Below are 23,853 nucleotides of genomic sequence, written 5' to 3'. Positions count from 1 at the left end.
CTCACTATGCCCCTGTAACAGTAAAAGCTCAGTTCCTGATGCTTTCAAAAAGTGCAGTAGTCTCCCTGCAGTGTCATGTTGTGATATGTGTTATACCATAGATGGAAATAAAAGTGAATACAGCAATCAGAAAGGCTGAAAACAATGATAGACAGAAATATTAAGTCCTACCATTATATGTCACAGTTTATTAATAGCAATTCTAAGTATAATTGAATTCTCAGAATTCACAAGCAAGAGTTCATGAGCTTCCTAAAGCTTGGTCTACAAGGAACACAATGCTAAAGCCATCGTAGCACATCTGAATCTGGTACCTTTTCCATAGTATTGTAACAATTTAAAAAGTCTGAACTATGTTTTACTCAGGAAGAAGATTCCCAAAGATACTGACTTCCCAAAATTGTTTGAAAATAAGGAGCTTGGTAGAAGAGAAAAAGAGAGAGAGCACACATGAAGATGAATCAGCGGTGCTACAGAAAGAGGTAAGTTCTTATGAGACTCTAAAGACTCTACTTGTCATTAGGTTCATGCTGCAGCTTCAACATACCTGAATTTAAAAAAATATTAACCACAAGATGCAAGTCTTCAGAAAATCATGCTTTACTAGTCTCAACACCAATGCAACTACTTATAAGTCAAATAAATTTTCAATTCTATCCATCCCAGCTGCTCTTTGTCTCACCTAACTTCACATGGGCTTGATTCTGCTTCTTTTGTTCACAGGGAAACAAAAACAAACTGTAAGAGAAAGGCTACCATAACAATTTATCCTATATTGACATTATTCTATATCCATTACATTGTTTGTTTAACGAAAAGAAAGTTACTGTGTTGCTCCTTTTAGTCAATGTTCATGATTGTTAGTATCAGAGAGTTGCAAGAGTGGGCTGCTCTGCAAGGGAAGGTGAGCAGGAGCCATGGGGGACAGGGTGCAGGTAGGGACCATGTCCTTACCAGTAAAGACTGCAGTACCCGAGCAAGTGGTACAGAACAGAGCAGGCCTAGTAGTCAACATGCAAGTCCTGAGCAGGGAGGCAGGTCTGAGGGCAAATCCCAACCAGCAAGGTACCAGGCTGAGCCCAAACACACCAACAAGATAGCTCAGAGAAAAAACATGAGCGAGGGCCTGAGCTTAAATGCAGTTCCTAGGCCAACAGGCAGACATAGCATGGGTGGAGGTCCCAGATGATGCTGATGAGGACAAGGAGGGACTGTTGGTGCTCTCAGGGCCCTCCAGAAGATAAATTCCAGTAGTCATAGCCTATCTTCCCTTATCGGTAGGCCCTTTGAAGGTACTGAGTTTGTATTAAAGGGTTTAATGTGGGTCTATTAGGCTATAATGAATTTTTAATCTGTAATTGTTCAGTAGGCTTTGGTAGGATGTGTTTCTGAATGTCTAACACTAATCTTAAAAAGAATAATTTTAATAGTATTGTATGCTATAATGCTACTTTCATGCAGTTCTGATTAGCTGTTGGCCAAAGCTACAGAATTTAATATTGTAATCTGTTCTGAAAAAGTATCTCATTTTAATATTCTAAGTGTCTTCTCCATTCTCTTTTTGGTGATACTCCAAAAAAAAGCTTGTTTTGATAGACTGGTGAATAAGTTTTGTTTCTTTTAGCACAGGGACTGTTTCATAGACATTACAAGTTTCATGTCTGTGGTATTCTTATAGAGAAAACAGTCATGATTTATTTAGAGGAAATTCATCAGCGGGTAGAAAGCCATGGGGGAAGTATCAGAAGAAAACAAGTTTCTCTAAATAGTTTCTAATAGGCTGCATATGAGCTAGCTTCTTCTGAAACTAGGAGTTAACACATTGCAGTCTGCTAGAGACTTTAGAAGATGAGGACTGTTCTTGTGCATGATAGTAGGTCTGGTCAGTATGTAAAATCACAAAAGTCATGACTAGAATCAGGGTTGACATGAGAATGGTGTTCAGAAAACACTGCATGTGACTTTTTACAAAAGCTGTCTTCAGGCCTCAATGCTGCTTGGCAGTTGCAGAAGGATTACCCTGTTCATGAAACTTTATATGCAGTCATACAGTGAACACCCACAAGTGCCTACTAACTACCACTTGACTTGTGGCAGTAGAAGCTAAGTACTCCGTGTACAGGATGAGTATAATGAAATGAGAAGAAATACTTAAAGGTGAATAAAGAAGTTAAAAATGAAATTATCCTTGTCATGTGAATATACTATATTGATGTTGTGACACATTATATACCATTCAAAAGGTTGCTGCTCTGTTTTGTCTTCCAAGAAAATACCATGCATACTTTGAAAAATCAGTGTATATGCTGAATTGCAAAGACAACAATGCTTTGGTTTCATGAGGTCACGTGCTAGTTTGAGCATTCAAATCTGGGAACTGAAAAACTTAGCTTATTTTTAAAGTCCCTGAGTTCACAATGCTGTATCCACAAGAATAAAAAGGTATCAAAGAATATCTATTTTTATTTTACCTTCTTGCACCTCGACATAATTTAATTTTGTCCAGCTACCACATTACCACTACTTCTCTTTCTTATCCTTTCAGTATTGGGAAAAATGTGGTTGAGGTTTTTTCCTGCTATTTCATCAGTGGGGTTTTCTGGTAAATTTTTGTAGCCTTACTTGCAAAACATCCGTTTTCATTCTGAGAATCTGGGAGCTATTTTTAGATTCACTTTAGAGGGAAAACAGTCCCTTTCAGCATACAATAATGTAATTGCTTTTCCTTTTTATAGGTCCTGCTTGCAAGTTTAATCTCAAGATGCTTAGCAGTGTTACATACATAAAGCAGAAAATAAAGAGTATTACTGTTTAAAAACAAAGGGTGGAAAACCATTGGTTTTTTTCTGGCCCTGAAACAGTTTGTACGTTGAGAATATTGTCTCCCTTGCTGGGCTGTATTATGTAGCTGCTATTTTCTCTTGCTGCCTTTTCCCCAAGTGTTCTTTCTCTCCCCTTACCTCATTGCTTGGGAGGATTGTAAGCTGTGGCTGAAGCAAGGCTGATGTGCATTTATAGTGCTTAGCACAAAAAAGTTCTGATCGTAGATCCTCTGATCTGTGTCACTGGAGCAGTGCTGAACAAATAGGTATAAGGTGAAATGATAGAGAGATATACAAATGTTTGAGGGGCAAAGCACCAAAAATAGCGGTAATAACAGTGAGATTTGTAGGGGAAGGGGGGTTACCAAGATGCCAAGAAGATGGCATTTTCTAATATCATCTACGGAGAGATTTAAGCAGGGAGGTGCACGTGAACTGGATTTTGAGCTTACAGCAGAGTTGGTAGGTGAGGAAGGGAGCAGAAGCCTTCAATTCTAAGGTCAGAAGAGGTAATTTTTTAAGGCTGTAGGAGGCAGAAAGGTTAGAGGATTCCAGCAGGCATCTGGGAGGGTGGTGAGTCTGGACAAAGGGCTGCACAAACAGTAGGAGCCTTAGGGGACTGCAAAACTGCAGGACCAACGTAGTTTATGTGTTTATGGAGGATTATGATGAGAATATTTGTCTCCTTTTCTGAATATTACAACAGGCTTCTAATGCTCTCTCCAGTTTTCTGCCAGACATGCTTTGAACTGAAAAGACTACATTCAGGTTGGTTAAAATAAACCCAATGTGCTGGAGGGTTGGATGTGACTGCTGGAGAGGGCAGCTTGAACCTGAATGGCTGCAATGGAAACTGAGGATGAAGGTGGTATATTACTTCATGTGGTCCAGGAGTTTAAAACTGAAAAAAAATATTAGGAGGAAAAAGTAAGCCTGTCTCATTTTAGCAATGGCAATGGTTCATTCTTAGATGGTGGTGGTAAAATTATTTGTAATTTATAAATCAGTACTAAAAACTCTGTATAAATAAATTATTACATATTGATGACAAAAGTGGGAATCTGATTGCTTGTATAAACTGAGGATTAAAAACCACTTTAATCCTAAAGTAACCATAGAGACTATTAAACAACATCAGCTTTAAGAAATATCTTTCATTTGACTATGAATCATTTGCAACCAAATGTTCTCAAAAAAGCCACTGAAGAGATCTCTTGTCTCCAGATACTTAGTTTTGCCAAACCTTAGAGTACTGGTGATAATCCATTTGTTGTCTCCAGAAATGTTTAGTGTATTTTTTTTGTTTCAGAAAGTCAAGCAGATAAAACTGAGTTCATAGATGAAAGATATGAGCTGAAAAGCCACCAATTTACATATTACTCCTGGGGGAGGGATGGTATCACAATTGCTGCTATGAACACCACCCTGACACCAGTCATGCTAGGAGATCATTCCATTGAGCTAGCAAGCTTTGCAGGCACATTTGAATCTCATTTGGAGGACAACATTCAGGAATGCTAAATGAATAGATGTACTTACTGGTACAGAGTATGTATTTGCTTGGTATCCTTAAGATAATCTAGTTATCCCAGCTTTCTGGGATACTTTACACTTAGCTCCAAGGAATGTTACAAATGTAGTGCCAATATTGCAGAAGTACAAAGCATTCTAAATGTATGAATCCAGATTATTACTTGGCTCAAACATGAAATATGTTGCAGGCATTAAATGTTTTGTAAAACTTGCAGAAGAAAATTAGTTTACAAAAGGTGAATCCTGGTTGCCAGGATTCAAAGAGGAAATGAAGTAGTAACTGCAGACGAGCAGTTTTGAGCAAAATCATAAGAAAGCATCAAAAAGATCCAGCTGAGAAGTAATCAGAATATAACGTCAGTTAATATATTTTGATAGGAAATATTTATTTCCGAGAAAACTAACTTTATTCTTTGAGATTGCAAGTTCAGAGGATAGCTGCATAGATACAACAAACAGTTTCGTTAAAAGTTTAGTATGCCATGACATTTCAAATAAAAAGTTTTACAAAAGTAAACAGGCATTTTACAAATGTTACGCAGACATGAAGTTGATCATGAGCTAGTTTACAGGAAAATCTAAGAAAGTAGTTGTTGGAGAACTACCATTTATTAGGTTTATCACTAGTAGGGCTCCACTAGTGGTTCGTAGAGGACCTAACAGCCTTATCATCTAACCTGAGAGTAAATGTGAAATGTGACAAACTTCTGATTGATGCAAAAAAATGGTAGAATATTAAAAAGCAATACAGAAGAGAACTAGATCATTTGCTTGCTGGGCTCATTCCAGAAAAATGTATTTTTCATAAAGGTAGGGCTGAAGCTAATGCATTATGGAGCAAAAAAATGGGAGCTAGCCTAGACAATAAGACTTATCCTGGAAAGCAGTACCTCCAAAACTGAAATGGGGGCAAGAGAGATAGAAACAGGGTGACAACATTTGCGTAGAGACCACCAGCAAGTGAAAGTCCACAACAGCTCCAGCACGACTCTGAAAAGAATGTTGAAAAACTGGAAAAAGCAAAGAATAATTTGCCAGAAAACTTCAGGGTTGGCAAAAACACCTCACAGCAAGACATTAGAGAATGTCATATGTTTCATTTATCAAGAAGAGACTGAGAAATAACTTGTTTACAGGTTTTAATTCTTCCATGAGGAAGGAAGATGGGACAGAAACTTTTACTGAAAAAGCAAGGACACAGTAATGAACAAAGTGCTGGAGACAGAAACAGGCAGTGTGAAATAGAGGCACACCTTTTTAACACTGGGTGTGATTGACCATGGGAATAAAACCAAACAGGCACAGGAGTATAGTGTCTGCCATTTGATTTATTCAGACAATAACTAGATACCTTTTAGAAGAGGTATGTTACTCAGGTAAAGTTTTCACCTGCAATATAGGAGCTAGGGGATTAAGCTGAATGATGCAGAGAGGTTTTACAATCTGAAACAGTGTGGACATGTGTGTATGCATAGCGCTAACAAAAATACAGCCAGATTATCCAAAAACAAGCTACTGGGATAGATCAGAGTTCATCTGCTTCTTTTAAAATTGTCATAACGTAGCTTATGCCTGTAGTCAAGCCCATATGATTAGACACATCTACATACCTTTTGCCCCTGGGCAGGAAGACTGGGCTTTTTTAGCATGTCACTCAGTATATTCTTTTGAAGATCTGTGGTTTTTCTTTTCTTTCAGCAAAGCCTGATTTGAGGGCAGAACAGTTTGCCACGTTCTTCTCAGCAGAACTTCTGGAATTTGTGTTAAGTATTTTGAGAACAGCTGTGTTTGGTCAGCAGTACAGTATATTGCACTAGCTTTCATTTTATATTCTTTCAAAGACCTTGTATTTTTTCCATAATTTCCTGATACTGATGTATAAATAGGGATCTTTATAGCAGTCCTGGATGCTCAGTAGTCTAAGTTGAGAAGTCAGAGCCCTATACTTCATAAATCCTACCCTCTGATGGTCTCCTGAGGAAATCCATAGGTGCAATCATAATCCACAGCTGGCATCAGCATTTCACTGATCCCACCAGCAAGCCAGCTTGCCACATTTGCTCACTGTCCTTTGCACATCTGAGATTCAAGTTTCGAAAACTTTTTACTCCTGTTATCAGCTGAATTGGATGTCACTGGCAGTAGTAAACGAGTAATAACTTCACAAAGCTGCCAGGAAGCTTTCTGGCTGGAGGGTTTGAGTGAAAGTTTGCTGCTTGCTCCAGCCTTGTTTCACCGCGCAGAGGCAGTGTGGGATCACACAGCTTTGCTCCGTGCCAGCTTTAACTTCTTTGGACTAGGCAGTGTACAGTAGTGCTGGGCTGTTGCAGAGGCCAGACTCAAATTCCTCATGTATGCAATGTAGGGACAGGTCCTGGTCCCTTGGAGGACTGAGTGGAGAGAGACAAAGAGTTAGCAATGGGAGGAAAGGGGAAGGACAGAGTGTTTTACATGTTGCTCCTGCTGACTTAGTGGCATTTATGGTTGCTCAGTACTTCATTAAGATCAAATCAAGAGGCTTATGACTGCTTTATGGGATTTGTGCTCTCATATGATCAAATTGAGTCAAGAGCTGAAAACAAGCATCTTGTCTTTTTTCCAGTTTGTATTGCTTTTCCTTGTCACATGGGCAGTGTGGAGTGTAATGTCCAGGCATGACATGTGCCATTTACAGTTGGTTGATATTCTGCTGATCCTGCACAGGAAAGGGAGAGATGATCTTGTGATTAAAGAACAGGGCTTGAAATAATGAATTCCCCTGAACTTGATGCCTCTGCCACTGATTATTTAGTGTGACTGCAGGAAAGTCACCCAGTGGTTTGTTCCTCAGTTTCCTTCCCAGTAAAATTAACAGGAATATTTTTATGAGGGTAGTTCAAGGTTCATTTAGTGCTAATACTGTTTTTGATAACCAATGAAAGCATTAAAACATAGTTGTGGTATATTCATGCCAGTAACTTGAAAAATAATCTTCTGTGGTTTGAAGCCCTCCTATTAGTATAAAGAGGAACGGTCTTACCTTGAGCAAGAGTATTTGCTTTTGAAAAAAATTGTTGTTTTAACTTATCTGAAAGAGTATTAACAGCAGGTTTAATTTCGCAGAACAAGTATGAAATAGCATCCTGGTTTTGGCTGGGATAGAGTTAATTTTCTTCCTAGTAGCTAGTATAGAGTAGTGTTTTGGATTTAGTACAAGAATAATGTGATAACACAGGGATGTTTTAGTTGTTGCTAAGTAATGCTTACACTAGTCAAGGACTTTTCAGCTTCCCATGCTCTGCCGGGCCCACAAGAAGCTGGGAGGGGGCACAGCCAGGACAGCTGACCCAAACTGGCCAAAGGGCTATTCCATACCATATGACATCATACTCAGTATATAAACTGGGGGGAGTTGGCTGGGGAGCAGCGATCACTGCTCGCGGACTGGCTGGGCATGGTGAGTAGTTGTATCACTTGGGTTTTTTCCCTGGGTTTTGTTCCTTTCTCTCTTCTGTTGTTTTCCTTTTCACTACTACTACTATTACATTTATTTATTTTCCCCCAATTATTAAACAGTTATATCTCAACCCACAAGTTTTCTTACTTTTGCTCTTCCGATCCTCTCCCCCATCCCACCGGACGGGAGGGTGAGCGAGCGGCTGCGCGGTGCTTAGTTGCCGGCTGGGACTAAAGCACGACAAATAGCATCAGCCATACAGCAGAGGTCACTGCTGCGTTACTTGGACAAACGTTGCCATGTGGCCGATAGGCCTGACCAAAAGGATTTCTAATTCACAATAAATATTGGGATTTCAATGAAATAAACATTTCCTTGAAATTTTTGTTTCTAAGAAACAGAGAAAAAGCACCAGATGAGCTATATATACAGAACTTGTACTCCCAGGATTCTGCAGCTATTTGAAAAACTTGGTCTTGAAAGTTTTACAGGCTGATAGGAAACTCTCACAGACAGATATAACACCAGCAGCTATTTTCCCATCATGTCTTTCACTCTTAACACCCACAGAATTTACAAGAATCAGTTTTACAGAGAAGTCAGCCCAGGTTTGTGTCTCATTGGAAACAGGGGACCCAAAAGGCTCAAGCTCCCAGTTCCATGGCAGAGATTGTCAAGCACATGCCCTGTGGGGCTGGTGGTGTGCCCATGCTGTACAGGCAAAATCCTGGGGTTGCTTGGTCTGCTAAGAAACCAGGGGAGTCATGCCACATACCTGGTGCCTGATCCTGGAGCAGTTCAGGTCACAATGTTGGGGTTAGTCCACTTGGTACGTCTGTTTTGGAGACACTGATTTGGAGCACATCTGGAAGTGTACCAGAGGTGAACTGTTCAGAGGGGAAGCAATGGGAAAGAGACCCAATCCTGGAGTACTGGACCAGGACTGTAGGCAGGAATTCAGGTAGACCTGTCTTGGATTTGCTGGAAATTCATCATACCTCAGGTGCTTGAATCATTTTAAGTTTAATGCATTAGCATTTTCAGGTGTAGTCAAACCACATCTGCTACATAGAAAACTACATTTTCTGCAGAGAAAATATTAGGCCTAAAGTAGTTGTGCAAAATAGCAAATGTAACCTGGAAGAGCATCGGTCTTATTTTCCAGTGTTTCAGGCAAGTGTCATGAGTGGGTCCTTTCCACATATAAATTATTTGCTCTATCCTATTTATAAATGCACAACAGCAGTAAAGAGCACAAGTAAAGCAGTTCAGGACAAACTGGTGATATTCTTTTGAGCAATGTAAAAAATATTAAAGAAAAACTATCCACACAATATTTTACTTTTCAAATCAAACAATTCTGAAAGTGAAAATTACTTATTATAAATAATGCAAAAGGACCTCTTTCTCAATATACACATTAAGTGTCAAATAATGTTTTAATAAAGAACAACTTATGCCATAAATTTGTAATTCAGTTACTCCTTATGTATTATGCCTTAATAATACTTGCTTAAGAATACTTAAACATTTCACACCATTGATCACCTTATAGATCCCTGCAACATTTCAGCACCATTCTGAAGTGAGGTGGGGTAGAAGAGTCCAAGACATGGTGTCAGATCTGGTGATGTTGACTCAATAACATCAGGCATCTGAAAGTTTTTTCAGGATGCTTGTCAAGATGAGATGTAATTCCACCCAGTGTTTTACCCTGTGCCAACTATTGAACCTGGAAGAAAGATGAAGAAATGTGGTATTCTGCCAGGACTTTCTTTTTCCTTATTTAAGCAGAAAGATTCATTAGTAACTTTAAATTTGAATCTGTAAATAGGCATTTTTATGCAATCCTAAAAAAGTGAACCTTTTGAGCTTCAATAATTTTTGGAGTGTTATCAGGGGTTATTTATCAATTTAATCATGGTTTTGGAGAGTGTTTGGAAATGTGGTGAACTTCCTCAGTAGAAAAATGTAATGAATGGCCTTTGTCCATTGAAAGGAACAATAATTAAGCACAGCACCAGATCTCTCTGTTCCCAGGCATAATCCTGTAAGAACAGTGATCAAGGGATAAGCAAAGAAAAAGAACAGGGACCCAGCAATTATGATTTTCAAAAGACTGCATTGAGGTCAGTCAGGATGCACAGACCTAGGGGAGACAGAAAGGAGAGGGCAGTGCAAAACCTCACTGCTCTGAAGAAACCTGCCAAAAACATAGTGCAGGTGCAAGGAAGAAGAGCTTTGTCACCCTCCTTTGTTCCCAGAGAGCAATGCAAAAAGGATTTAAAACCAGAATATGGATTATTGGAGACATAAGTGGCAAAGTCTCACTGAAATGAAAGGGGTTGTGTAGGAAAAAAGGGTTTCACCTCTGCCAAACAGCTAGCAGGGTCAGTGTCCAAACCATTTCTGAACAGTGTTTACACAGAGATTATTTCCAATCACAACTGAGCCAGGTTGGTATTAAAGTAAATTTCTGGGCTTGATTACACAATACTGTACATTCTGGCTCCAGTCTAGTAGGTTATTTAAGTGTGTCCTTAATCTGTGTAGAGAGGGTTGTAGAACTCAGGAGGTGCATTGTGAGATCAAGACCTGAGCTCCTGAGACTAAGCAGTACCAAAGCTATTCTGGGCCTTTCTGCACCCCATGCTCAGTCCTCCAAGCAAGACACTCTTCATGACTGATTATATTAACCACCACTGCTTCACATCTTTAGGCCATATTTTTCAACAGGAACTTCTGGATTATTGGATCCTTAGCTCTTCAAGAGAAGTCGCAAGCTCTCTTCTCTTTGTAACTAACAGTTTGCAGCTGTTTGGTCTTGTGAGTCAGGCTCTCTGAAAAGCCAGTCCAAGCTATTTATCAAAACAGAGCTACCGGCACAAATAGAGAAAAGTATAAACATAAACCTCCAACAAACATGTGGATCTGCCCGTCCAGTTGCAGTTCTGTAATGGATACAGGGTAAACCTCCAGTCGTTATGGATCCCTCTGCATTCAGTGCTAGCTGAACATTTTTAAAGCAGGACTGAATATTTCCATCATCACTTTATACATGGAGCTTGCATAATTCTTTCTTGGAACTTTACCAGATTTTAGATAGTAGATTTTTACATATTATGATCACACATCAGTGTTGGCATGAGGAAAAAATTCCTACAGTTAATAAATATAACCAAACTGTCCCAGGAAATCTTAACACGAACGCTCCAGAATGATTTTGGCACTTGTCCCTGGCACTAAAAGTCCTTTATATTGTTCCATTATAGTCTGTTCTGTTCCTAAATATTTAAGAAACCAAGCACCTTGGATAAATTCCCACCTGATATGAGCAGGCAAGTGCTGTGGAGTCCTTTATATAGCTGTCCTTCAGCTATGAAGGACAGCAAACCATTAGCAGCACAGGGCTGGAGAGCAGCACTAAGAGAGTAAGGTTTAGTCAAGAAGGAATAACTGCAAAAACCTGTTGATGTTTTCAAGCAAGTTGCACCAGAGATGTGCTGCAATCATGGTTTGTTAGCCAGCAATGTCTGGACCAGATTAAGTATTCAGCTGTCTGCAATACTGTTGGTGCAAAGCAATGGAGATGAGCATTTTTAGAGGCATCCAAGGGACTTATGTGCTTTCAGAAACTTTACCCAGAAACTTTTGTGTATAGGAATAACTTGAACTATAAAAGACAATTGGTGATTTAAAAAAAAAACAACAATAAAGCATTGATGTAGTATTTTGGTTAGTGCTTAAGTAAAGCAAAAAATGTGAGCTATTTCCTGAGTCAATAGTTGTTCTTGCCAAAGTCTACAATGAACACTCAGTCAAGAGTGGTACTTCATCCTCATGATCCCTGACCATGCTGAAACACAGTTTTGAAACCTCCTGCTCCCTTGACTCCAGTGATTTCCTGGTTGTCCACCCTCCCTCTGATCATTCCCCTTGGTGTATCTTTGGAAGTTTTTCCAAATCCTCTCTCCAGTTTTCTGTATGTGGGAGGCTCAAATGCCTCTTTTCTGCCACATTTTTTGCTATGATTTGTATACAAAATTATCCACCATCACTTGTTGAAGACTAAGAAATCTAACTTTTTATTTCTGTCATCTATCCAGAAGAGAGCCTCGGCTAAAATTTATACTTGTGGATAGTTTAACATGGTGTTAAATTCAGTGTGGCTGAACAGAATAATTGAGGTTGAAAGGGACTTCTGGAGACCATCTAGTCCACCCCACTCTGCTTAAAGCAGGGTCACCTAGAGCAGGTTGCCCAGGGCCACATCCAGTTAGGTTTTAAATATACGCAAGAATGGAGGCTCCACAACTTCTCTGTGCAACCTATTCCACTGTTCAGCCACCTTTACAGTAAAAGCAGGGCTCAACTTTCTCCCTCCTTCTGCAAGTCATTTTATCTAAGTCCCTGTGGAGATCATTGTCCTGCTTGTCAAAGAACTCACTTTGGGTTTAGACTGCTCTAGGTTCTCGCTTACAGTTTCTAATTCTTGCTGCAGGACAAATACAATAGCTAAACTTTTACCAAGACTCATCCTGCAATTGAATTCTCAGCCTGAGATATTTTATTCCTTTTCCCTGACAAAAGTAGTCTTGGCAATTGAGACACGTATGGAAGGGTATTTCTTTTAAAGTCTTCCCAGCCTGCTGTGTGGCTTGTCCCTTTTTATGGTTCTCTCTCCTAGCTCCTTATCCTTGTCTTTTGGTTCCCAATCAACATCTGCTTCAGTAAAAGCGGAAAGAGCAGGATGTAGAACCAAACCAAGAAGCCCTAGTAGACGTATACTGGCTGTGCTGTTTCTTCCACTGTAGTTGTCTTGGACTGACAGAGGTAGGCCCAATGAGGCACCTTCCCAATTTTCTTAAACCAGGTTTGTCTATAGCAAGGTCAGAAGAACTGCTTGTCTACATTTCCAGATATGTCTCTGCATGATATGTCATTGGTTATAGTGTATTCTTGAAAGCTGTCAAACGAACACTCTTATTTCTCTCTCAAGGTGCACTCCATGCTTGAGAATAATTACTTCTATAACATTATATAGGTACTGGGAACATGCCTTACCATTGACAAAAAAATACCAACACCAAAAGCATACAGAAGCTTTGACTTCTTTCTATTAATATCCAGTCTGATATTGGATATTCAGCATATGTAACTGACTCATATTCAGCAAATGTAACTGACATTGAAAGTGATGGTAAGGGACTGTTTTGTGTTCTGTAACTAAGATTCATAATTAATGTAAAGAATTGGAAATTTACTGAAGCCTCTGTGAGAATTCTGTACCTATTTGCAATTTTGAAAGTTGCTGTCACTTGATTACCAAGATACTGTTATTACACAACACAAAGCACGATCACAAGGGTGAGATGATGGCTTCTTTGTAGAGAGTTACCAGGATACTGATGCCAGTGTCACCAGTGTAAAGGACAATACCTTGACTGCAAGTCTGAGAAGTTCAGAGAATCAGGTCTGCTATTAAAGTACCAATATAGTCAAAAAGCAAAATCAGAGATATCTGTTCCCCATTATTTGATCCTGGCACCTCACATTTTCCCCCCCAAAGTAGGTTTTAGAGCAGCAATCTGAAGGTTGATCCATCCATGTAGTCCAAGACAGATCAATAAATCTGTCTTCCATTCAAGTTGTTTATACAACCTATTTTCAAAAATCCTCTGTGACAGTGACTCCAAGGCCTCCTCAGGCAGTTTGTTCCAGGCCATCTGTTACATGGGTGACTCTGCTTTCTGAGAAAGTTCTCCCAAATGCCCCACTTCGATATTCTTTGAAGTAATTTTACAGCACTGCATCCTGCCCTATCTGGTCTGCACAGAGCTCTGCAGCAGCCTTTTATGTTTTTAAATTCATTATCATGCCTCAGCCCCTTCCTCTCTGGAATGAGCAATCCTAATTCTTTCAGTCATTGTGTGGGTCACAGCATTCTCAGTTTCTCTTCTTTTCTATGGACTATACTTTATTTTCTGTATATTTGTTACCTAGAAACAGTATGTGGCTTGGTTTTTGGAACTGGGAATGAATCACTGATTCCTCTTCTGGTTTCTGGGTAGCCTGGCAGGATCTGAAGGCAACTTTCAGAAACCATAAGAAATTATGGTACAGAAGTTCTTGGGGTAACATTTGGTACATCATTACATTATTTTTCAATCTGCAGTAAGCATACTGTGACTATTCTAGCTTATCACTGATGTTATTTAGAATAGAGCTGACCTTTTTATTCCTGTTGGGAGTTTGTAGCGGTTTACTTTGAAACCAGCATATACTTAAGTCTTTGTGGTATCCTGTGCATATCCTATTGGATGGAAAAAGCCTGCACTGGCATGTGACTGAGATCACTTGTATATTTAACACGCTAAATTCATACCACGAGCTGTAAGCACCAGTAACAAAGTGCATCTATGGGCAGGCTTATTTAAGCTTCTTTGGACAGGTTTGATTTTAGTTTGCCTGTTCTCTGCAAGATACAAGATGCTTAAAATATAAACTAGAAGGACTTTTTAAGCCCAGGTAATGAATCTATGGCATCTAGAACACGTATTGCTAATCTGTTTCTGGACCAAAGATCAGAGTTATTTGGATTACAGAACACTATCCCTTTATATCCTTTAGGTTCTGACTCACAGAAAGCAATTGAATTCTAATAAAACTGTAAGTGCTGGAAGGTGATTTTTTGAGAATGTTTGCAAGGATGGGAGTTAATAATGTATGCAATAAAAGATTGCATCTTTCATGTTTGTAAGTGACATTTAGACATTGTTTGAGACACAGACTGTTGGTTCCATACATATTACAAATAAGTAAATACAGTAACACTTAGAAAAACGCTTAAAAGCTTACATTGTACATGAATGGAAAAAGGCCAAACTGAGCAACATAGACCCATAGCAAAATAAAGGTTTCCCAAAGGATCTAGAAACTCTGTCTACTGTTTAGATTCAACTTGTTTATTAACCAACTGCTTCCTCTCACAAGCCATCAGCAGGATTGCACCCTGGGGAGCTGAAAATGTCATTACATAGAGCAGAGCCCACTGAAGGATTCCAGCTGTGGCTTTAGCTCCAGCAATGAGCAAATTGGAGACCCTGACTAGGTTCTTCCTTCTCTGAATACTCGGATTACCTGGAGAGATTTGTGGTTACATCTTTCCTCAGCCCCCTTTCCTTTGGGAGAGTTTCATTGTTTTTCAGCTTGATGCCTTTACAACAACTTGCTTTTCTTATACATTACTCACCAAGCACACTGTCTGGGTGTCATGGTTTAAACCCAGTTGGCAACTAAGCACCACACAGCTGCTTGCTCACCCTCCCCCACCCCAGAGGAATGCAGGAGAGAATCAAAAAAAAAGAAGTAAAACCCATAGGCTGAGATAAAGACAGTTCAATAGGACAGGAGAGGAAGAGAAAATAATAAAAACAGTGATAAAGGAATGTACAAAACAAGCGATGCACAATGCAATTGCTCACCACCCACTGACCGATGCCCAGCCAGTCACCAAGCAGCAATCGCTGCTCCCCAGCCAACTCCCCCCAGTTTATATACTGAGCATGATGTCATATGGTATGGAATAGCCCTTTGGCCAGTTTGGGTCAGCTGTCCTGGCTGTGCCCCCTCCCACCTTCTTGTGCACCTGGCAGAGCATGGGAAACCAAGAAGTCCTTGACTAGTATAAGCACTACTTAGCAACAACTAAAACATCAGTGTTACCACATTATTCTCATCCTAAATCCAAAACACAGCACTATACCAGCTACTAGAAAGAAAATTAACTCTATCCCAGCCAAAACCAGGACACAGGGAAAAGCAAGAAAGGAATGCTCTTGCAAGGGAAGGTGAGCAGGCAGGGGCAGTGTCCTTCCCAGCAAAGGCTACAGTCCTTCTGTACCTGAACGAGACAGCAGAGCAGATCTGGTTGTCATTGCACAAGTCCCAGGCAGCAAGATATGTGTGACAGCAAGACAGGAGCAGTAAGGTGCTAGGCTATGCACAGCTCAAACAAGATCTAAGAGCAAGGCCTTGAGTTTAAATGCAGTTCCTGGGATAGTGGGACAACGAGGTGTGGGTCGAGGCCCCAGATTAGATTGATGAGGGCAATTAGGACCTGTTGGTGCTCTCAGGGCCCTGACACCTTCCACAGGTAGAAAAAGCTTGCACAAATAAGATTTTGCTTTTGTAAATGGAAGTCATATGTTTAGCAACGTGAGGGGCTAAAAGAATGTGAGTGCAGCATTAGCTGAGACAGCAGGAGCAGATCTGGACCAGGGTGCCAGAAAAGCTTTGTACAAAGGGGATTTATTATTCGGACTGTTCCAAGGATGCATGGTTTTGGAATGGCTTGGAATAAAAAAATCAAGTTATTTTTCTGGGTGGTGGTGTTTTTTTTCCTTGTCTCCAGTCATCTAACCCTGTCTTGGGCAGGCGGACTTAAGTTACCTTTTTCACTAACCAAATTTCTGCAGGAAGGCTTTTTCTCTACGTTTCCTTCTTCCACATAACTACATTGTTATACATATGACTTCAACTTAACTCTGCAGTACTTTTATTTGGACACTGGTCTTTGAAAACAATGAGGACATTGACTGTTATTTTGCACAGCACACTAATCTGGGTGTATTTTAGCTTCCAGTACAGTAAATATTTATTGGACAGTAAATAAAATTCCTAAATAAATGAATCCTTGCAATGAGGAGGATGGAGAAGGATAGAGGATCCAATCCGAGCTGAGACAAGAATGTCAGTTAAAGTTATTTAAATGTTTGCATGTTGTGGGAAAACGGCTCCTTCATCCAATGGATTTTATTTCTCAAAATATCTTTGCATGCTCCTATCTCATTTAGAATTAATATAAAAATACTTCTATATAAAAAATCCATTATTTCACCAGTTACTGGAAGGTACAAATACATCTCCATATAGTACTGTGCTCAAGTTAGTAGACTAGAAGTTAGAGAAGCTGGCTACTGATTTCCCCCAAACAAAAGGCAGAGATCATTTTAAAACTACTCTTTGAAGAAACGTCATTTAAACTTATTTGAACCCAGAACAGACATGGCCATTCTCAGGCTAACTTGTTTTTCATTCCTATTAAAACATGTGCCTGGCAGCAGTACTGTCCTATGAATCATCATTAAAAAATCTGATGGAAAGAAGTTATCTACTTGAAGCCCTTTCTGCCTGTAACACTGTCATTGGGGTATATATGGTAGAGTGAACCTTTTTTTTCTCTCTAATGAGGTAAAGTGAATGTATAAATCTTGGCTAACAAACTTTTCTATCTATTAATAAAGTCTTTGGACTCTTTAGTAATATGGACTTTCTTATTGTCTTCCATTTCCTTTTTGAATCTAGACAGAGATCTTAGCTCTCTGAGGATGTTCTGGTGAACCTGGAGAAGTGTTCTCCTTGTGGGTACATTGCGTAGCCGAGAGCAGGGAATTATGAACCAGTATTACACTGTATGTCTTCACGAATAGTCAAAGTTTTCACTCTGGCAGCTGACAGATGCAGGATATAAACCCATTACTGAAGTGGAAGCTAGGTAAGGTTGGATAAAGTTCATGTATGTTGAAAGATCTTTCAGTCAGGAAGGTTTTGCTTTATTTTGTCAAGTTAATTAAATTAAAGGCAAATAATGCAGCAAGTAATTGCATATACCTTGCTGTTAGACATGGAAGCAAATGATGAGGTTGGAAGGAGACACCTTCACACCAAATTGAAGTAGGAAGCATTTCTTAACAATGGATTTATAGGCTATTTAAGGCTTCAGAAGAGCAAAAGATAGTTTAAACGAGCAGAAAATTCCCAGAAGGAACAGAAATTCATCTGGGGCATTTTGAAACATTTGGGTTTGAGAGACAATGCCTGTGAGACTTGCCTGGGACTCCAGGCTGTGCAAGCTGTCCACAGTTTGCTTCCCATGGCACCTGGGCAGTATCCACTGCTGCTGCCACCCCTAATTTTTGCAGCCTGTGTATCACAGCTGGAAGAAAGGGGATTATCAGAGGGACCAGTGGGATGAAGGAGCCTTAGGAATTCATGGTGCCAGAAGAGGTATAGAGGGCCAGACAAGGTGATAGGGAACAGCTCATCCTCACATGAGGCTTGAGGCATTTTCTCTCTCTTGAGAATAATTGAGATCTTCTTAGTGTTTGGTAGCCTTGCCATGTGCTCTCTGCAACTTCTTTGCCTAGAGGACATATTGGTGAGAACCTTGTGGGAATTTAATTTTGTTATTACAGGAAGCTACACATCTAAATTCAGTCTCCTCTTGCCCAGAGAATGATAAAATCTTCTGCCATGCCAAACAGGCTAGTTTTCTGCTTTTCTATTAGTAGAGTGACGAGATGAGGTAATGAAGGTTAACCTGCTCCTGTGATTCAGGTAACTGCCTTACCTGTCCCCAGAATCCAGATTTCAGAACTGCCAGTACTGAGTTTATGTTTTAAGTTTTTTAAACCCAAAATAACAGAGATTACATTGGTCAGAGAACTGGCAGGAGAGCAGAAAGGACCAAATAGAGATCCTATTTCATGCAGAAGAAAATTGGCTTTATGTTTGAGTGACATGGGATGAACATGGGATAAATTGATCTTTATGCATACTATCGTAGACAAATTTTTCCATCAGATCCAGAGCTGTTCTAGAGACAGTTTAATCTGGTTGAGCTGAATAAAATGTTAAAAATCCTAAGTTGTTCCTGAACTTACCTCCAGCATGCTCTAGTCTCTGCTGTAATTATTCCTTTAATAACTCCTATTACTCCTGAGAACCATGTTGTCTGTGTTGCTTTCAAGGGACAACAATCAATACTCAGTTGCACACTGTTAAAACCCACATTTTTTATTTATGTCATGCTAGGAAATTTTCAAGGACTGTTCCTCAAGAAGATCTTACACAACATATCTTCCCTTTCTTCCATTCTTCCTTTTAGCGTCATTTAGTATATTGAGGCATGATTCAGACTATTGAAGTGAATGAAAAGACTTGCTGATTTCACTGGCCCTTCAGTTAGGGCCTGAGAGCCCCAGTTAGATGCCAGTCATTTCATATGCGTATATATATATATATATATGCATATATAATAACTACCAAAAGCTTAGGGAGAACAGTAGTGCTTATGAGCCATTCAGATTAATAACCATGGAGATGGAAATTGCTTATTTATCCATATAGCAAGCAGCAAGAGAAGGAAAAGTTAGCCATGTTCTCCTGAATGTGTTTATTTTTGGTGCAGAAAGATGAGTTTCAGAGTATTAGGGTGGTCTTACTGACATGATTTATTCCTTTGCTTTCCTGGACAGACTGATAGCAGTCTTGATGGGGCTTATTTTTATAATTGTGAAAACCTGAGGGCAAGCTTTAATGGCCCTGGGCAGCCTCACTTGGGATCTCCATCCCATTCCCTGCTCCACCATGGGCCCAGGAGCCCATGGGCCTCTGGTCCCTGTCTGAGCTGTGGATGTGCTAGTCTCTGTGCCTGGCACTGGTTCTTGTTGCTCCTGACCTATGGACTGATTTTTCATGCTGACCTTGTCACTATGGACCTGTTTAGCAATTACTGGCCTACATCTGACCTTGGTTATCCTCACTGGAGCTGACCTACATATTGAATTCCTGGCTTGACCTTGGATCTGCCTTGTTACCGTGAGCCTTTCTCATGATCTTGGCTCTCAGCTGGCCCTGACTGTCCTCCCTGGACCTGGTCACGGGAACCTTCAGACAAAGTTTCAAGGCCATTTTTCCAGGTAGCTACTGATTTTCATGAACTACCTTGATCTTTCACTATTCTTAATCAGTTTGGAAGCAATGAAATATTAATCATGAGAAAAAAAGCAAAGCAAGAACCTAGCTTGTGCTATGATGACTCATATAGCGGTTGGAGCCACAAGGCAAAGGATTGGTGTTTACTGGCTTAGAGAAGATGCAAGCAAGTTTTTCTTTTTAAATAGGAGCCTGCTCCTGATTCTAACTGACTGTCACAACAAACAGTGTGTTGATACAATTGAGGGCAGAGAGTGGGTAAGATGAGAAACCACTGACAGAAAAGGTGGACAAATAGGATGACTTAGCTGTTTCTGTTGCTGTTGGTTTGTATCATAAAGCCATGTCCTGAGAGTCCTTTTCTTAATTAAAGCATGGCTTTGGGGGTTACAGTGGAACATAGTTTATAGAAGTGATTTTTGTGTTGAGATTTTTAAGGTTGTTCAAAGTGGGTATGAACCTGTGCAATGAGATTAAATTCACTTGCAATCACATTCAAACACAAGGGGGTTAAGATTGCTTCCCCTCTAGGCTAAGGCTTCTTCACTTTAACTGCAATGCTGACTCAATTTTTAAATATGAGCATTAATTAAAAGCAAATTACTTGAATATTTCTTTGATTTGTTTTTGGTAGTATTATAGTACAAGATCAAATATGGGTTAAATAGTTCTTGAAACTCATTTGGAATTGTATAATAGTAATACCATCTGTGACAGCTTAATTGGATCTGACTCTTCTGCTGAGTGTTCTTCTCTATAAATACGTTTTTATTTCAGATCTCTGGCTAGCAGTGGGCATCTTGCATATGTAACTGTTTTCTGTGGAGCTGCCAGGGTGGGAGCTCACAGGAGCTGAAATCAAGCCTTAGATAACTGTGTTTGTGTTGCAGTAATAACTAGTCTTCAGTTGCACTAAATGTAGTGTTAATAATGTAGTGTGAGACAAACCCTTCCTTTCTATGTTAACACTTCAGTTAATCTTTAAAGCAATGTTAGGCAGCTGTTGTGAACCAAGTTTTGATTTTCTTGGTGTTATCTTTCTGATAGAAAACCTGGAAGTGTGAAGTGTTAGCAACTTAAAAATCTTGCCTGTGTTTTTGACTCTGAATGCCTAATGACAGGCACTTAAGTTTGCTTTCAGGCCATTTTTTAAACTATTTTTTCAGTGGTTCTCAAAGTACAGATTCTACTGAAATCCATAATATCTGCCAGGGTGTAATGTCTGAAACTAGGGATTTGTGATTTTAAGCCACCTAGTTGGGAAAATACTGGTCTTTAATTGTCTTTATGCATTTACTAATGATACAAAGCAAAGCATTTCTAGTACTTGAGAAGTGAAAGGTGGAGCTAATATGAAGATGCTATAATGTAAAACATAGTGATCTTTCTATTATTGCCTTAGTATCTGTGGTAAACTGGTTAGTTATCTTTGAAGTGGCTGGAATGGTGTGTGTGTATATATATGTATTTGGGAAGCGGAACAGTATGTCTTACTACTGTGCATAAACAATATTGATATCACCTAAAAAATGAACACTTCTGATATTGGACTGGAATGTTATAAAGCTTCTGTAAGCTCAGTCTTGCGGTAGAGAAAAGTAGATGTTGTAAATAAAATGGAAAATTCTTTTTTCTGGAATATTATTGTCTTTGTATAGCTTTGAAATTGTAAATTTAATTGCTAATGTCTTCTTGAGATGTGAGTAGTTAAGGGTTTTGTACTCCTCATCTTAAAGTACATCTTATTAAACATATGAAAGTCTAAGCTTAGATAATGTTGCAGCTGTGCAATGCCTGCTAGTATTTATTAGCTGTGTAATAACTTGCGTAGCGTACCTTCCCCTCTACCTTCTGCAGGAGCAGCTGTGTTAGTTTCATGCAGCTAGTGATTAGAGGCACAGTGTGCTATTTTAAAGAATTTGTTGGTGCTTTCTTGCCTCCTTTTATTAAAAATACTTAATCTTAAAATATGCGTTTGCTCTTCTTGGAGTTTCGCGAGGAAGACTTTATCCTAGCTTTTCTTGGCTTACACTTACGCTGTATGGACTAGAGTTGAGAGTGTTATTCACCTTGTACTTATAGAGCCAGAACCTGCATTGTAACTTTCTTGGGAATGTGGTGGTGTGGTGTCAGCACAGGATTTGTTCTGTCCACTGTAACTGACAGCTACTTTATTTCAAAAGCAAAGTCTCCTACATAGTGCCTTTCATCCAGAAAGTACCTCATACCAGTCTAGAACCCTCTTTTCACACCATCTATTGTTTTTTAGCTCTCTTGGCTGCAGTGGGATGGTTTCTAATTGAGCTGGGCTAAGTGAACTATCCTCACAATATTTATGTATCTAAAATCCACATAATACTGGGCTGAGAGCCAGCAGCTTGTTGAATGTTACTGTATTTTGCTAGTTCCTTAGGCTGTAACTATAAAAGGTGAATTTGACCATGATACTGTATCTGAATTTCTCTTGTAACTGGACTTAAAATGTCTTCAGTGGTTTTTTTGGTTGCTAATGTTGCTCAGTAGCTTAGACTGACCTTCCAGAAGATGGCACTTCAAGTATCCTGATGGATTGTGTTCAGTACTAACATACAGACAACGATACTGCATTGTATATCGCAATTTGTAATGTGCTGCCTTTGATTTTTCTGTGTCTTAGGACTGGAACGGGAATGGACACCTGTATCCCCACGTACAGACCCTCTGAATGCAGTCACATTGTGTAATCTCATTCAGACTACCCTGCTCAGCTTTTATGCTTGCTAAGCTGTTTTCCTTGGAAATCTCCATATAAATATGGCTTGGTCAGTCCTGTTGTGAAGCTGTATGAGATGAAAGCTTTAGGAGGTATGGCTGCAGGCCACTTAATACAGATATGTGGCCAGAAGTCCTCTGAGTGTGTCATGGTTCACAAGGACCATGCTGGGTTTAGAGACATGACAATGAAATACCACAGGAAGAGAGGCAGTATTTTTATGGAGAGTAATATGTCTTATTGATTCAATACAAATGTAACTGTATATAACTTTAAAAGCCCTTAAGAAACCATGAATATATAATTCTGGAGTATGTTCAGTTTCTATTGTGGTATTAATATACCAAGTGCTGGGATTTTCACATTACTCATCCAGAGGCATGAAAAGTATACTTACATATTTGGAAAAGACCTCTAATTGTGTGGTTAAAAAAAAATAATCATATGTTCATCATTATAGCTCTGTAGAAATGATCTCTTTAAACTGTTTGTATTAGCTTTTGAAGCTGTGAAGGGATTGTGATCTCATTTTTTCTCAATGCTGTACAAACATGTTTTGAAAAATATTCCCTGCAGATGCAATATAACTAGAATCAGAGGATATGAAGTTCAGAGAGCTCAAGTGACTTATCAAATGTCACTGAAGTCTGGAGATAACCTTAATATCTGGGTTGTCTTTATCAGGCAATGCTTTTGTTAACTAACAACGTAAACTCTTCCTTTCACATAGATGTCTTCTGTTATTCCTCTGCATCTTTCCTACTTGCCATAGAAAGAGATCAGGAAATAACTCTTTTTATGCTAGAGTGATTGTGTCAAGGCACAGGACTTCTAAATCTTTCTACCCATTGCTTTTAAAATCATATTCTGAGTTTAAATTAACGCTTAATATCTAGGCATAGCTGAAAAGTGCTCTGAAGCACCAGACAGACAGAAGAAAAGCCCCTTCTGCTACTGTAAGGTGACTGTGGTACTGTCACATCTTCCAACAATTTGAGTTCTGGACAGTGAATAGAGAACATCCAGGGAGCTATAACAAGCTGTGTAACTGAGTTAATCCTTGACAAGGATGAAAACCTTTTTATCCCTCTCATAGGACTCATTACTTACTGTTTATCTCACTGAGGATGCACAGGTCAATAAGAGATCATGTCCCTGGGCAGACCAGGTTGCCAATGCTTTCTGCTCTAATATAGTTCACTATCTTAGGAAGCTGGATGCCTTTATAAAGTAACAGGCTTCTGGTTTCTCTGGGTGTGAGTCTCTTTTATCTTTCACAGGATCTCAGACTTGTTCAGATTGGATACTTCTAGTTCAACAAAACATCGGAACCCTTTCCATTTTTGAATTCTCAGGTCTGAGTCTTTATTCTTTAATTATATAATAAAACTGAACTTGGAAGTGAGTGGAATGTGATTGCAAAACTCTGGGTACTGTTGTCTTGATGGAGTTCAGTACTACTTGCAGCTGAGCTTCATATGGGAGTTGTCTTCAACAAGTCTTTTCTGCTAGACTGTAGGAAATAGCTGGTT

At 39.4% G+C, this 23,853-nt stretch overlaps 1 long non-coding RNA gene across 1 annotated transcript in view; it reads left to right on the top strand.

Moving 5' to 3' along the window:
- Window positions 1–23,853, top strand: part of LOC140657119 (uncharacterized) — a 73,267-nt gene that overhangs the window by 40,832 nt on the left and 8,582 nt on the right. The window contains exon 2 of the long non-coding RNA XR_012044225.1: window positions 367–482. This is a non-coding gene — a long non-coding RNA (uncharacterized lncRNA). The remainder of the gene's footprint in view (window positions 1–366; window positions 483–23,853) is intronic.

This window comes from Ciconia boyciana, chromosome 9 (assembly GCF_034638445.1).
Source record: "Ciconia boyciana chromosome 9, ASM3463844v1, whole genome shotgun sequence".
Lineage (NCBI taxonomy): Eukaryota > Metazoa > Chordata > Aves > Ciconiiformes > Ciconiidae > Ciconia > Ciconia boyciana.
This window is presented reverse-complemented; position numbering and strand designations above follow the sequence as displayed.